This window comes from Mustela erminea, chromosome 11, assembly GCF_009829155.1.
Source record: "Mustela erminea isolate mMusErm1 chromosome 11, mMusErm1.Pri, whole genome shotgun sequence".
Taxonomy (NCBI): Eukaryota; Metazoa; Chordata; class Mammalia; order Carnivora; family Mustelidae; genus Mustela; species Mustela erminea.
The window spans coordinates 5,869,139-5,884,624 of NC_045624.1; the positions used below are offsets into that span (position 1 = coordinate 5,869,139).

Here is a 15,486-nt window from a genome sequence, read left to right on the forward strand (position 1 = left end):
GTCCCTAGCTGTTGGTACTGCCTCTTGTTCTTTTTTTTGTGATGAGTTTTTCCACCTTGTCATTTTATCCAGATAAGAATAGATGAATGAGAGAAAAAAATACTTAAAAAGGTAGCAACTACCCTGGAAAAATATACTCTAACCAAATCAGAAGAGACCCCAAACCAGGGGAAAATATAGGAGGGAATATATATATATATATATATATAAAATATTTTAGACTGGTGAATAGAATAGAGCCACACACTTGATTTTGGGTGTGTTTTGGTCTGTTAGAAGAAACTGCCTCCCAAAACTTTAAAGGAAAAAAACTTATATATATACAAAAATAAGGTAAACATGATGAAGAGATGGGATATGACTGTAAAGATGAAACTTTAAGAAGATTCTAAAAAAGAAATTGATAAGAAGTTGGTTGAAAAAAGAAAAAAGAAAGAATGAGATCAGGCTGGAGACTAGAACAAAGCCATGCACTAGATTTAGGGTATATTTTGATCAATTAGAAAAAATTGTATCCCAAAATTTTAAAGAGAAAAAACCTATATGTATACAAAAAATAAGGTTAAATAGAATGAAGGGATAAAATATGACTATAACAATGAAAATTTAAAAAGATTTTTTTTAAAGATTTTATTTATTTATTTGACAGAGAGAGATCACAAGTAGGCAGAGAGGCAGAGAGAGAGAGAGAGGAGGAAGCAGGCTCCCCGCTGAGCAGAGAGCCCGATGCGGGACTCGATCCCAGAACCCTGAGATCATGACCTGAGCTGAAGGCAGCGGCCCAACCCACTGAGCCACCCAGGCGCCCTAAAAAGATTTTTAAAAAGGATTGATAAGATAAAATAGTTAAAAAACATTAAAATCGGAAAGAGGAAATTTTTTAAAAATAGCATAAGAAAAAAATCAAATTTAAAAATTTAACTTTGAAAGACTAAAGGATCATGGGGAAAAAGCCATGAATTCTATGTGTTGTTTTCCTCAGCTTTCGAGTTCGCAGTTCTTGTTGGTTGGTGAACTTGGTCTTGGCTGGATGTTCTTGCTGATCTGTGGGAGGGGCCTGTTGTCATGACTTTTTGTCTTTGCCCAAGGAGGAATTGCACCACCCTTGTGGGGGGCCAGGCTGAGTAATCTGCTTGGGTTGGCTCTCAGGAGATTTGTTCCCTGAGCACTTTCCATAGAGCTCTGGAGGACGGGAATGAAAATGGGGGCCTCCCAGTCTCTGCCTGGAGGAACTGAGAGCCCGAGGCCCACTCCTCAGTGTGCCCTGGGAGAAAAGCGCTCAATCCCTCCCATCTCCCTGGTCTCCGGCTGCACTCCGATCTCCCCTGGCCTGTGACTGAGTGTTTATGTGTCTGGCACACAGCCCCGTTTTGAGTCTCCAAACCCAGCAGATTCCTGCGATATGCTCCTTTGCCGCTCTACCAGAAGAGGAAGGTGAGTCTCCCCAGATCTGCTGCTTGTGGGGTCCCTGCTTGAAGAGCAGTGGCCCGACTGTGCCTCCGATCATGGTTTAAGGTAACCCTGATCTGAAAGCTCACTCCTCGGCTCTGTCTCTGCCACTGGCTTCCCCACTCCGATACCTGGCAGCTCTGGCACACTCAGGCACCACTGGTCCTTCTGTGACCCCGTGGGACCTGAGGCCACACTGTCCCTGTGAGGGCTCCACCCTTGCTTAGCCTCTGGAGGGACGTCCCTCAGTGGAGCAGACTTCTACAACTTCCCATTTTGTGCTCCGCTGTTCCACCACTTGCCAGGAGCTGCCCCCCTCCCCGTGGTCTCTTTCCTGTATGTCACCTTGGAGTCACTTCTCTGCACATCCTACCTTCTGGAAAGTGGTTGCTTTTCTGTTCTTAGAGTTGCTGCTCTTCTTCTCTTCTATCTCCTGTTGAGTTTGTAGGTGTTCAGAACGGTTTGATAACTAGCTGATCTCCTGGGACCTGATGATATTTCAATCTCCTACTCCTCCGCCATCTTGCTCCTCCCCCTCTTGAGACGCTTAGAGAATTTCATGTCATCAAAGAGTGGCTGGTGTGAAAATTAATGATAATTTAGTAAAAGACTGGCTAGTAACAGTTTCCTTAAAGCTGCACGGGTGCATGATCTTAAACCCCCCAAAGCTCAATTTTTCTCGATTTCTCAGTGCAGGAGAGTTTTCAATAAAGTGACTCTTGATACCATATTTTCCTAAAAGTACAAGTACAGTTCAAGTTTTTGTTGTTGTTAACTTTTGTCTTCCAATTAAAAAAGAATATATTCCGAGACATTTGTCTAATCAGCTTCATTATTTTATAATCACACCTTATAAGTGAGTGGGAAATCTATAAGAGCCATTGCTAAGAGACCAGAACAGAAGAATTTAGCACAACTGTCTTACCATTATTTTAAAATTAGCAATAGCATAAGGTCTGGCTGCAAAAGACTTAGATGCTAACTGGCAAGAAAATCAGTCATTAGGGAAACAGTCTGGAGAGGGCTTGCACAACAAGCCACCATATGTAATGGCTTTGCTTCCTCTTCCTGCTTCACCGGGAGCTGACAACTGGAGAATCAGAGGAGCTTGATGATTAGGGACACGAGGAAGGTCAAATGGGGCTGTTCTCACCATCTTAAGCAGCCTAAGTGGAATAAAACTCTTGGCAGATGGGAAAATGACCGCAGAGTGCTTATTTTAATGTCAGACTGCCCTAGGCATCTTGGAATTGTGACTGTCCTGCAGAGAAGTTGGTTTTATGTGGGGCGCTGAGTGACCATAAAGAAGAGTTATTCTTGGGGCTGGTGTAAAGAGTGTGGGGAGTGAGGATTGGTTAAGAAGCCATTAGTGACATGACTCAGCTGCCCTCTGTCCACCGGCACTCAGGGAGCATGTCCCTTAGAATGATAAGAAATGGGTCATGTCCCATCCCACAGAGAGAAGGGTATGCCCAGTGCCTTTCCATGTCTCTGTGAAGGTCCAAGGGGCAAGGCTTCTGCTCTGGGATAATCCCCCTGCAACTTGCATCTCTGTGGGCACTTGTCTCATAAGCATGCTATAGACCCCAATGTCTCCTGCCGCCCTCTTCCGTGCCACCCTGACTCAAGACAGACGCTTCCTCCGACCCACTTCATTGTCCCAAAGCTCCATTCACCAGAGGCTGTCACGCATAGTCTTTGATTATTGAAGATGCGGGCTTGCTGTGGGTGAAGTTATCTCACTGCGCAGCCCGGAAAATACCCGAAAAGATGATCTCAGACGCTCCAGTTCTAAATTCTTGGCTGCCTTCTCCCCAGTGCCCTTTTCATTGGCTGACCTCCTTCCTCCAAGACCTTCTTCCAAGACCCTTTTGGTTGGTTCCCATCTTTCTGAAGACAATTCTCTGCCTCTTCTTTTTCCCTACTTCTCTGGCCTGCTCCCAGACATTCAGATCTCCCCTCAATGGTTTGGGTGGATACACTCAAGTTCCTCCAGGCTCTTCTCAGCAGACATTGCCCAAAGCTCTACCTTTCTTCCAAGAGACCCTTCCAAGCTACTGGGATATTATCCAGATAGACATTGATGGACCCAGAGATGAACTAACCATGGCCCTGCGAGGCCGAGGACTCTTTCCTTCTCTCCTTCCCTCCCTCCCACACGCCTTCCTTCCTTCCTTCCTCCCTGCCCTCCCCCTTCCTAATTAGCAAGTCTTTTCCCCACAACAATTAGTGATTCCTAACAAGGAAGGAGGTGGGCACTTAGAGAGGTAGGGAAGAGCAGGCCACAGACAGAGCCCAGGAGAACGGAACATGGTCCGGATCTGAGGATGTCTTGGCTCCATTCACACAGGCGGTCCTGGAGGGCATGAAGATAGTGCTTGGTTTTAGGCCAAGCTATTCAGCCCAGGTCTTAGGAAAATTGGTTCATGAGCCATTTAGCTTTCCTCTTGCAGAGACACAAAGTACAACTCCAGTTGAGGTCACTCTCTTGGGACCTCACGAATTTAGTGAAGGAACTGGGCCTGGGAGGGCCTGTAAGTGCCGTTGCTGATTAGAGAACCAAGTCGCCTTAGACCTGGCCCTGAGGTGGGGCTGGGGCAAAGCCCTGCTTGCAGGGGACGGACTCATGGCTTCCTGCCAGCTTTCTGCCAGCTGACTGGCAAACATCGAATGTTCTGGGTAACTGTCGAATCTGGGGTTTGAAATGAATAAAATGCAGAAAGGCTGCAAGTAACTTTGGTAGAGAGAGCTCCTTTGACTAAATACTTGGTATTTTGGAAGTAACTGGTCTGATGGGACCAGCACTCCCCTCTCTGCACACTGTCCTCACTGGACAGTGTCTCCCCGGCTCCAGACCCTGGTGTAGCCCCAGTCGCTGGGACCAGTGCTACTGGACTTCCTGCCTTGCTGCCTCGCTGCCTCGCTCTGGACGGAGCACACTGGACTGTCTGCGGGGGTGGTCGCAAGCTCAGGCTCCAGTGTCTTGACTTTACAGCTCAACACAGAGCAGGATTGTTTTCAATTCACATCTTTTTCTTGAGCTCCACCTAGCATGGCAGAAAGCCAGGAAAGGCCCGCAGAGAACAGAATTTGTCCTTCTCAATTTTCAGTGGAGAATGGGACCCAAAGTTGCCAAAGGCTGGAGGTTAAGGGCGAGCCTGCTGCAGGCCAGTAGTTGTGTTGGACGCAAGGGGGTTTGCGTGAGACCCAGCCATGCGTTTCAGCCTCTCGCAGTTCAGCTGCGAACCCTAGAGGGAAACGTGAGGGGATGACCAAGCCCCCACTGCTGTGAGTGGCCGCAGAACGTCTTTCATTGAGAGTCGAGTCCTCCTGTCCTTGACCATCTGTGACATTTCTGCGACACGCCCTGCTCCTCTGTCCTGGGCCAGCTCTTAGTTGTGAGAGCTGTGTTGGCCAAGCAGAGCTGGAATTTAGGGGAACAGCTCTCTCGTGTGGATGGAGATGCTCTCCTTGATAATGACATGTCCACGCCATGACTTCTCTGCTGAATGCCGGTACGTCTTTTCAGCCCTACTGCATAGAGGGGCTCCCAGTGGGGTTTCCACGGAGTGGGGGCGGGGGCAAGCTGTCTAGAATGTGGCAAGAAAGAGCTGGTGCCTTTCCTTCAGCCTGTCATGCGACCTATTCCCAATTTTCTCAATTCCAGATTTCTCCCCTGGATGCAAGTCATTTCCTGACTCTTAAGGAGGTGTGTCAGCGCCTTGCCCCTTGTCCAGCTCAGTATTGGTCAAGTAAAGCTTGTAATTTGGGGCAATGTTCACTCTCCAGTGGCGGAGGCTCCCCCTGACTGTATGTGTCTGGTTCCAGCCCTAGCCATCCTTTCTCCCCACAGGAAAGTTGGAGGCTGCCTCATGTTGGACCAGGGGTCTGCACAAATTACATCTTGGGACCCAGGTAAACTAGAGTTAGAAGCCATCTCTGTGCAGAGCCACCTACGTGCCCCCTACTTACCCGAGACCCGATCTCACCTGTGGCTGCGCTCCCACCCCGCAAGGCAGGCCCCAGATGACTCTTGCAAGGCCTGAACTTGTATTTCTGGCTCAGGCTGGCTGGGGCAGGGGTTTCCTGGGCTGACACTCTTTGGTAGTTACAGCAATGGCCCATCGTTCTCTGAAAACTTGCCCATGTAGGGGAGAAATCCACAAATTTGGGATCTGAACTTGGCAGGGTCCCATATGTCCCCCAGCCCCTCAGAGAGGGCCGGTCTGATAACAGTGCAAGGTAAGTCACACACTGACGCATGATAGCAACCTGTACAGTCGTGGGGGGCCGCTAGGAGCTGTGGCTTGGGAGGGGGTTTCTCCAAGAGAGAGGGGCTACCAACCGGAGGTTAGGCTCCAGCTCCCAGAGGAGTATGAGATGCGGGAGGAGTCCTAGTCCGAACGGGCTGTTGTAACAAACATACCACAGACCGGGTGGCTAACGAATGACAGAAATCCATTTCTCATAGTCCTGGAGACGGAGAAGCCCAAGATCAAGGCACGGTGGGTTCTGTGTCTGGTGAGGGTCTGTGTCCTGGTCATGGATGGCCGTCTTCTCATGCGGAAGGGGCAGCGGGATCTCTTTTATCAGGCATGGATCCCCTTCCTGGGGGCCTCCCCCCTAGGTCCTGCTCCCCCCCCAACCGCCCCATCTCCGAACACCATCACCTTCAGCATTGAGTTTCAACATAGGAATTTTGGAGGGGACACAAACAGCTCACCACAGAACGGACCAGCCGTAGGGGGACCCCCTCGTGGACCAGAGAGCCACGCACCCTGCCCAGAGAAGAAAGAGCTACAAATAAACGGTGGGTGTGTTTTTTCATAGTTGAGAATAGGATTTAAAAGGCTATGTTAAGGGTTAAAAATTATGAACCAGGCCTGATGTAAACGAGGTTATTTTGGGGATACATTTTACTGGTTGCTGTTGCGGAGAAGGTGGCATTTTTCACCTTTGGCAAAATGAAATAGAAATCTGTGTTAATCTTGTCTTCCTAACACGACTATAAATTCCTTGAAGAGGGGCTGAGATTGAAGCTGACAGGAAGCGAGGGCAAGTCTCTCACCAGAGAGAAGCCGCGCTTCCTGACTCCTCCTGCGGCCCCTGTCCCCGAGCGCAGGAAATAGAAGCTGAATGCTTTCACGTTGTCCGTTTTTGTCCTTGTTACTTGTCACGGACTGGCACAGGGCTGGGCTCAGGGCAGGCTGTTTGGCTCACTGAAAACATCAGGGTTGGAAAAGTGGGCTGTGGGAAAACTCCACAAGTGATGGAGAAGGAGCCGGAAAGGCTCGTGGGGCCACAAGGTCAGAGCTGGAAGACTTGGAGGAGGACTTGACTCCACGCTTTCAGAGACTGAGCCACTGAGCCCCAGAGAGAACGTGGGGCTTGCCTGACGCCCCACAGATGATCAGGGTCAAGGCCAGGGTTAGAACACAGGGCTTCGGGCCTCTCTGTCTTACCTGATGCCCAGCTCATGAGCTTCCTACCTTTAGGGAAAACCATTATAAAACCCAGGCTGTACTCTGGGCATGAAGGGAACGCACTAGACTCTCATCACCTGTGCTGGAAGCCTTTCTCTGGGACTGGGGCAGGGTTGTGCTGAGCTCACTCCAGAGGTGCTGCTTGTCTTCGAGGAGATGGAAAGTGGGATCTATTTCAGTTACCTCCCACTTGGATAATCTGCATCTCTTTGTCTATCTGTCATCTTCACCAATAATGAGTTCATGTCCAATCTTGTTTCAGCCATAGCGTTCATTCCCCTGACATCGGATGGATTTGCAAATCTGGGATGCAAATCCCAGAGACCATATAGTTTCATCTGTAAGTATTTCAGTATTTCTAAAAGACGGAGACTCTTTTACAAAAGCCCACAATGGCATAACCACACCTAAAATATAATAATTCTTCCATATAATCCAATATCCAGTCAGTGATCCAACTAAGCCCCAAATCCAGAAACCAAATAAAGTCCATACCTTGCAATTGGTACTTGGGCTCTTTTTATAAAGACTTATGTATTTTAGAAAGGGAGCCTGAGCAGGAGGGGCAGAGGGAGAGAGAATCCCAAGCAGACCCTGTGCTGAGCGCAGAGCCCTGCACAGGGCTTGATCTCACGGCCCCAAGGCCATGACTCTAGATGAAACCAATGTCGGTCACTCAACCAACGGCATCACCCAGGCACCCCATGGATGTGGGACTCTTCAGTATCTTTTAATCTATAGTATCTTTCTCCATGTTTTTTTCCTTGCCTTTTGGGGCTTTGATGAAAGGATTTGGGTTGTTCATCTTTTAGTGTTTTCTATGGCTGGATTTTGGTAAATTCATCTGTGTGATGTATCTTAACATTAGGGTAGCAGCCAACCCAGTGTGCCCAGTGCCAAAACTGGGGAAATCAAGAGCAAACCAGGATGGTCAGTCGCCCTACATTTCCCCCCGCCCCCGTCACTGATTTAACTGTAAGTTAACTGTAATTATTTCAGTATTTCCAAAAGATGAAGACTCTTTTACAACTCTTTTATAACTACCAACTCATGGGAGTTAAATCTGGAGTCTTTATAAGTTTAGTTTTTTGGCAGGAATATTCCCTGGCTGGTGGTGTGTTAGTCCATTAGGAGGCCCATAAAAAGCTGGTTGCTTTTCTTTTCACATTATTAGCAGACATGAACCACCATTGCATAAATCCATTCATTCATTAGGGTTGCAAAATGACGATGTTCTAATTCTACCTCCCCTTTCCCATTTATTAGCTGGAATTTTATAACAAGAAACTTAGTCTCTGAGACTCTTTGGTTACCCAGAGCAGCAATTCGTGTAATGAAGGCACTGTCAGTATTTGATTCTTTTGCTTGATTTGTCAATTTTTCAAAATACATTTCCTTGGCCATGACTGAAGAGTGAAAGCCGAGTTTCCTTTAGTAGCGTTATAAACTCACAGATTGGAAAGAAACATTCAGTCTTTTGTAGTTACTCTCCTGGTTGATATTCACATGTCTTCGTCTTTGGCTGCTGGAAACTTGCTCAGGTTGATTCCTGAGTTATTTTGAGGAGCAGCCTCCTTGTTTTATGATTTGACAAGATGTTCTGAAGCAGATGATTTTGTATGTGCTTGTCCTGGTCTTGGAAATAGCCATTTCTCTGATGAGTTGTGGCCCTTTCTGTTGGGAAATTTATTCACAGACGGAGATGTTCCTTGCTCCTAGACTGTTCACTGTTTCTAGGTCCTTCCAGACCTAGCTATAGCCAGGAAATATGTACTGCTTTTTAAAAAATTTTCTTTTTATTTTATTTATTTATTTGCATGAGAGAGAGAGAGAGAGAGAGAGAGAGCGCGTGCAAGTGAGCATGAGCGAGAGAAGGGGCAGAGGGAGAGGGAGAAACAGGTTTATCCACTGAGCAGGGAACCCGACATGGGGCTCAACATGGGGCTCGATCCCAGGACCCTGGGATCGTGACCTGAGCTGAAGGCAGAGGCTTGATGGACTGAGCCACCCAGGTGTCCCATATGTACTGCTTTTAAGGGATAAAATATATAGTGTGTTCATGCTGATATTACTAATTCATACTCAGAACTACAGAGTTTTGCAGTGAACCTCACTAATCTCATGTCTTAATCTCCTTCCCCCCACACTGAACATCCTGACTCATTATGGTGCCACCATAATCTCTGATTTGCCTTATTCCCAAACAAGCACACACACACACCAGTCTCAGACTAACACCACGAACCACCACAGCTAACAACACGATTACAGGAAATAGCTTGTGATGTTTTTGAAGGTTTTTTGTCCTTACCGCATATCCTACTAGGGATATATAGTCAAATGACTGTGTTTAAGTCACTGGGAATAATTCCTTGGTTGGTTATATTACAAACTGGTGGTTATGTTACATAATTATGGTTTATTGGTATAATTTCCCTTTTCATTTTTAGGGCTTGCCTTTTAAGCTTTATTCCGAAGTTGAGCGTACCAAATGAGGTATTCAGAGAAGTCTAGCTTCTGTCTCTGCCTGCTCTGTTCCATCCCTTCCTCCCTCACTGATAACCATTCAGCTATTTCAGTCCTTCCATTTTTTAAAAACAATCAAATGTATGAATGTATCTAGTTCTCCTGCTTTAAAAATGTCATTATTTATTTATTTATTTTAAGGGGGGGAGGGGGAAGAAAAAGGGAGGGGCAGAGGGAGAGGGAGAGAGAGAATCTCAAGCAGACTCCCTGCTGAGCACAGAGCCTGATAAGGGGCTCCATCCCATAACCCCGAGATCATGCCCTGACCCCAAATCAAGAGTTTAACTGAACCCTCCAGGTGGTCCCCTATTTTTTTTTTTACATGAATAAAAGCATTCCAGACACAGTTTTCTATTCCTTGCTTTTCCACTTGCTATCTGGGGAGCACTCCACATTAGTAGAAAGAGATGGTCCTTGTTCCTTTTTACAGCTGTATAATACTCCACAGTGTGGCCAGACTTTGTTTACTTAATGAGTCCTTGGTTCATTGTTACTTGTTTCCAGTGTTTAGTTGTTATTAGAAAGTTGTGCTACAATACATAGTCACGTGCATTAATCTTTTCAAGTATTTGCTAGTTTGTCTATGGGATAGATTCCTAAATTTTCTGGGTCAGAGGTTACTGGTATGTAATTCTGTAAGATATTACGAGATTTCCCACCAGCAATGTGAGAGTACTTTAATCCCCCACCTTGCTGACAGAGTACGCTGTCACACTTTTGGCTTTGTGTCCAATTTGGTAGGTGAGAAATTGTTTCTTAGTGCATTTTAAAAATTTGTATGTTTCCGTCACAGGTTGAATTCTTGGGGAGCAGTCTCTGAGACAGAGACTAGCATGCAAAGTGTTTATTAAAGAGTGATCCTTGGATGAACCCCTGTGGAAGAGACAAGAATGAAATGGGATGGACAGAAGGACAAATTGAACAACTTCAACGAATTCTCCTGCCAAACCCATGGTGAGCTCTGGAGCCGGGATGGGGTAATGGACGGGCCCCTCTTGCCTCATGTTAACCTGTCATTGGATGTGGGCTGCTTGGAAAGAGGCGTGACCTTGGATGAAGCAGTTTCTTCTGCTGTGGCAAACCCACATGAGGCTTCATAGCTGAGGGCCATCTTCTGAGGGCACGTGCAGTAGGTGGGGGTTTTCATTTCTGAAGGAAAGTGGGTGATATGTCACAGCACCCACCTTTGTCTCTTATCCCTCTGTAAGATCTGCCTTCAGGATTTTGTCTGTTATGTATTCTACCTACAACCGTCTTTCTATCATCTATGGGTTTTTTGATCTGTATTTGAGATACTAGATATTGTTGGGAATTAAAAATTATGTTTCTGTATATCCTACTTTGGCTCACTTAATGCTCTTTGGTCTGAATTCTACCTAACTAGATATCAAGATGGCAACTCATGATTTCTTTTTTATTTGCATTTGCTTGTTCTTTTAAATGCTTTTAATTTTTTCTGACCATTTATTTTTAACATTTCTGAATCTCTTTGTGTTAGGAGTATCCCTGATACATAACGTGATATGAGATTTTGTCATTCAAGCCAATCTGAATATTTCTTTCTTTTAATAGCTGAGTGAAGCCCCATTGTATCTATCAATGCAATTGGTATGCTTGGCTTCTGTCCGGTCACACTGGTTTATTACATACAGGTCTCTGTGGGATCTATTTCATGTGTTCTCTTTTGGTATTTAGGAAGGTTTGAATTATTGTTTTCATGGGTACATTGATTCAGTACTATTACATGATACTGCTAGTGCCCTGGTTTTGCCTTTTTCCTTATGAGTTCCCTACTAGGAGCAGTACTAAAATGAGCGAATAACTTCTTCTTGCTCCCCCTTCCTTCACGTGGCATGTAACAGGAAGTAACACACTTTTCCTTCCTGCTTCTACCTGTGAGGCCATCAGCAAGCTGATTCTATTGTGTATGTCCCTCCCTTACCCCCTCCCTCCCCCCATTTCTCATAGTTGTATTACACCTGCAACATCCAGATCCAGGCATGGCCTTCTCTGTGGCCTCCCTTACGAGTGTCTCTTACTCTGGGCACCCAGCTTGTTGACCACCCATACAGTGCTGTCTTTCCAGTCATTTTGTTTTTTTAACATTATTCTCTAGCAGATTCTTTAGGAAGGGCTCATGAGAGTGATAGTCTCTGAGCTCTTGAGTGTCTCTCTATGGTCTTTGTCTTTCAAGATTGGCTTGCTCACATGTTCTTTCCTTGAGTACCTTAATATTTCACTCCTCTGTATTCTGGCATACAGTAAGGCTGTTGAGAATTCTACATGCAACCTGATATTCTGTCCTTTCTAAGCACCTTGGTCTCTCTAGCCAATGTACAAAGGTGGGTTTCTTATTTTTATTAAATTAAATTTAATCATTTTTGTGTGTGTGTGTTCCAAAATTCATTGTTTATGCACCACACCCAATGCTCCATGCAATACGTGCCCTCCATAATACCCACCACCAGGCTCACCCAACCTCGCGTCCTCCTCCCCTCCCAAACCCTCAGTTGGTTTCTAAGAGTCCACAGTCTCTCATGGTTCTTTCCCAACAGCTCTACGAGCCCAGCAGCTCTACGAGCCCAGCAGCTCTACGAGCAGGGTCTCAGCACACAGGGTGCTCATTCAGTGCACTTGTAAGTATGTTTAGTTTAGGAAAAGATGGTCCACACTTTCCTTTGGAGCAGTATTCTGTTTTATAGCTTTAGTTTTCCTCTTGGTAATTCCTGTTTTATAAGTGTTTGGTCCTTGCCTGGCTCCTGTTGCTTTCTCTGGAATTTTTTACCATTTCTCATTCATTCCTTTGGAAGGAAACATTTGCCTTTTCCATCTTTTGTTTCACAGGAGCCAGCATCCATCGTGTGTGTTTGCATCTGTGATTCCCCTGGTGTGGTACATTTCTAAGATGGCTTCTATTGGGTCACGTCCCCCGGTCTTTTCACGCTGCCCTTCAGTCTGTGCTTCTTTCAGAGCTGCCATCATTTTATTTGTTCCTGCTCATCTTGAAATATTACATGACTGGTTTTCCTCTGTGTTCTAGCTGTATCCTCCTGGGCGCCTCCCTGGGCCACCAGGCCCGTTAACGGCGTTCCTCAACTCTTTTCTCTCAGACCAACTCGGCATGATATTTGAATGAAATTCCTTTTGGCTGCTCAAGTTTAAGTAAAATGAATTTTCTGATTGGGCCAAGATCACTTTTTGGAACGTCATGAGTCTAGAGCTCTCATTTCTGTTCTTTTCATAAAATTTAGAAGACATGGCCTCCTGCTCCCTGATATCTTTCTTCTCTGATGCCTTTGCCCACTGTGCAGGAACTTCTCTTTCCTTGCCCCCTACTGGCTTGGGCCTCTCAAATGCGCCTCTTCTCTGAGCAGCTTCTCCTTGCTGCTGGGTTTGGACTTGAGATTGAGCTCTGCTGTGTTGGTCTGAGAGTCCCCAGGGCCGGGATGCTCAGGCCCAGCTTTACCACATGGAGGCCCTTGTCCTTGCCCAGAACCTGAGGCCTTCAAGCCTCTCCCCAGTTTGGCTGCTGTTTTGTGATTCTCAGGCCCATCAGAGAGAGGACCAGCTGCCTTTCCTTATCTTCGTCCTGAACACTGGCTTCCAGGATGCCGCTTCTGTGTCTGGGACCAGTTTGCTCTTAAACATCTGTGCTTTGGGTCTAGGGGGAATCCTCTGTCCCGAGTCTGTTGTGAATGTGGTTCATGGGCTTTGGGTTTTGTTTTCTACTTCTGGTCTCTTTTTATGTGGAGATTTGGGGGTGTTGAAAATAACCACCTTACTATTCATTAATTACTCATTAATATTCATCTACTTTTTATTAATTGAAATTATTAAGAAATTTGAAGTGTAAGTATGTACCTGGTGGGATTAACAAAATTATAATCACCGTGTCCTATGTATTGGAAATGTCCCATTCAGGGCAACGTGTCCAGGGGACACCTACTGAGCAAACGTAGGAAAGATTGATGGTTGTATGACACTTCCTGGGGCTGCTGTAACCAGTACCACAAACTGTGTGGCTTAAAACGACACAGATTAATTTTTCTCACTATTCACAGGTATGGATGGACGTGGATTTGGGGGGACACTATTCAACCCAAGACAAGGGTATTAGGCCAGATGAATGTATCCTAGGGGGATTTCCTAGATAAAGAGGATGGCCTGTTGGTTGGCCCTTGGACATGGTGACTGGTGGTGAGCACTCTCCAGTCAGCTCTAGGCTCCTCCTGAGGCCTCACTGTGCCCTTGGATGACTCCTCTGGGCAAATCCCCATGTGGACCTAGCTCCAGGCTGTGGGCTAGGTTTGTTTCAGAGACCCTAATGCTCTGTCATCCCTTTAGGAGGTCTGTGAGCCTGAAAAGTCATCAAAGAGAAGCCCTCTATCTCTGGACCCAGTGGTGGGGTGTGGAAAAGAAGGGCAGTGGTCTGCTCCCTATTCTGACCAATAATGCTTACAAATGAGCTTCTTTTTAAAAGCCTGAAACCCTTACACAGGCGGAGAAGGAAGCAAGGAGTCAGAATGGGTGCCAAGAGCTATAAATTTTCTGTGTCTGTCTGGGGCCATTATTCCATTGCCTACAGGCACTCACTTGGCAGCTCAAAGTGAATCAGTCACATTCTCTGGTCCAGGTGGATGCACTGGTTATTTAATTAATTGGATTTACATAAGTTCAGGGTCCTACTTCTTGCATGGGGCATCTTCCATATTCTCAGTAGTCTAGAAATATCGCAAGGAACTTTTCTGACTTACAAGGAGAATGGTTGCAGTCATACTCCCCTTGTTCACTCCTGAAGTCCACCCCTCACCAATCTAATACACCAGTGACAGTGACTCCCCTCCATTCTGGATGGTGTTTTGTCTGAAGAGTATTTGCAGCTATTTCAAAGTGAGCATGGGAGAGATTTCTTAGCTAGCTGACATGGTCTTATACCTGATTACTGTTCCCTTTGCCTGTATGTATCATTTTTAAAGGGTTGGAGAATCTTTTCCAGGAATTTTAATTCTGTTGGAAACCATGTGGAAGTTGTAATGTTGGAGACCCAAGGTAGCTAACTCTACCCAAGGTAGAGTTAGCTAATTATTCCCCAAATATCCCAGTTCCCTGGTACACCCCACACCATCCTTCGTGGTTTTCAACATCTTCAGTTCATTGTTCAGTAGCATCACGCTGACTTCCTGTCAGTCTCACAGCAAGTTAGACTCTCAGGTCCACACCAGCAACTGGCCACCTCCCAACCTCATGCCAGTGTCCCCAGCAATACAAGGCCAGGTGAGCTATTGACTTCCTTTTGCTGTTAGATGGAGCATCTTCTTGGGATGCGAAGGAACAGAGCTTTTGGACCTTTTGGGCGTTTGCATCTGTCACGCGTGCGTATTTCCATTTCCATTTCCGTTTCTCTGTATCTTCGTCCATCCTTCACTTTCCTTCTGGTCCTCGCCTCTTTGATTTCTCCTCTTCCTCTGGTAACTACATCTGTCTAGTCTACTTCCTCTCTCTTCCTTTCTCTAGTAGAGAGGTCAGGCAAATGTAAGTTGCAGACAACAGAAACAGCTAGCTATTTCACTCAGAAAGGGATTCAAGACAGAGAAGTAGGTGCTTATAAATTGGCTGCCAAGGTGAGAGATTAGGATTGAAAACAAGTTTGCAGGCCCAGCTACCAGAGTAAACCTGGTGGAGAAACCCTATAGTGGAGAAACCTGGAAGACATCGCCTTCACTAAATGTTCAAAGTTAAGATTGCAGTGATAAGTCATGGTGACCTCACGTGTCTCCAGCTATGAGAAGGGCACTTTATCTCTGTGGTATTCTTCCTCAAAATGCAGGTCCCCTGTCTAATGATTAGGTGACATTGGACAAACCCAAATTGAGGGACATTCTACAAAATATTCAATCAATACTCTTCCAAAGTGTCAAGATCGTGAAAAAGAAAAAGAAAGTGAAAAAGAAAGTGAGAAACTCACAACCTGGAGGCGGAGAGTAAGGAATTATGAGGATTAAGTGAAATGTGGTGTCCTCGATGGGAT

At 46.0% G+C, this 15,486-nt stretch overlaps 1 long non-coding RNA gene across 1 annotated transcript; it reads left to right on the plus strand.

The window, feature by feature from the left end:
* The first annotated feature begins 3,636 nt into the window (after positions 1–3,636).
* On the plus strand, positions 3,637–11,078 carry LOC116569604. The gene is made up of 3 exons (XR_004277099.1): positions 3,637–6,259; positions 7,195–7,272; positions 10,252–11,078. It is a non-coding gene; the product is annotated as an uncharacterized LOC116569604 (long non-coding RNA).
* Positions 11,079–15,486: the final 4,408 nt, after the last annotated feature.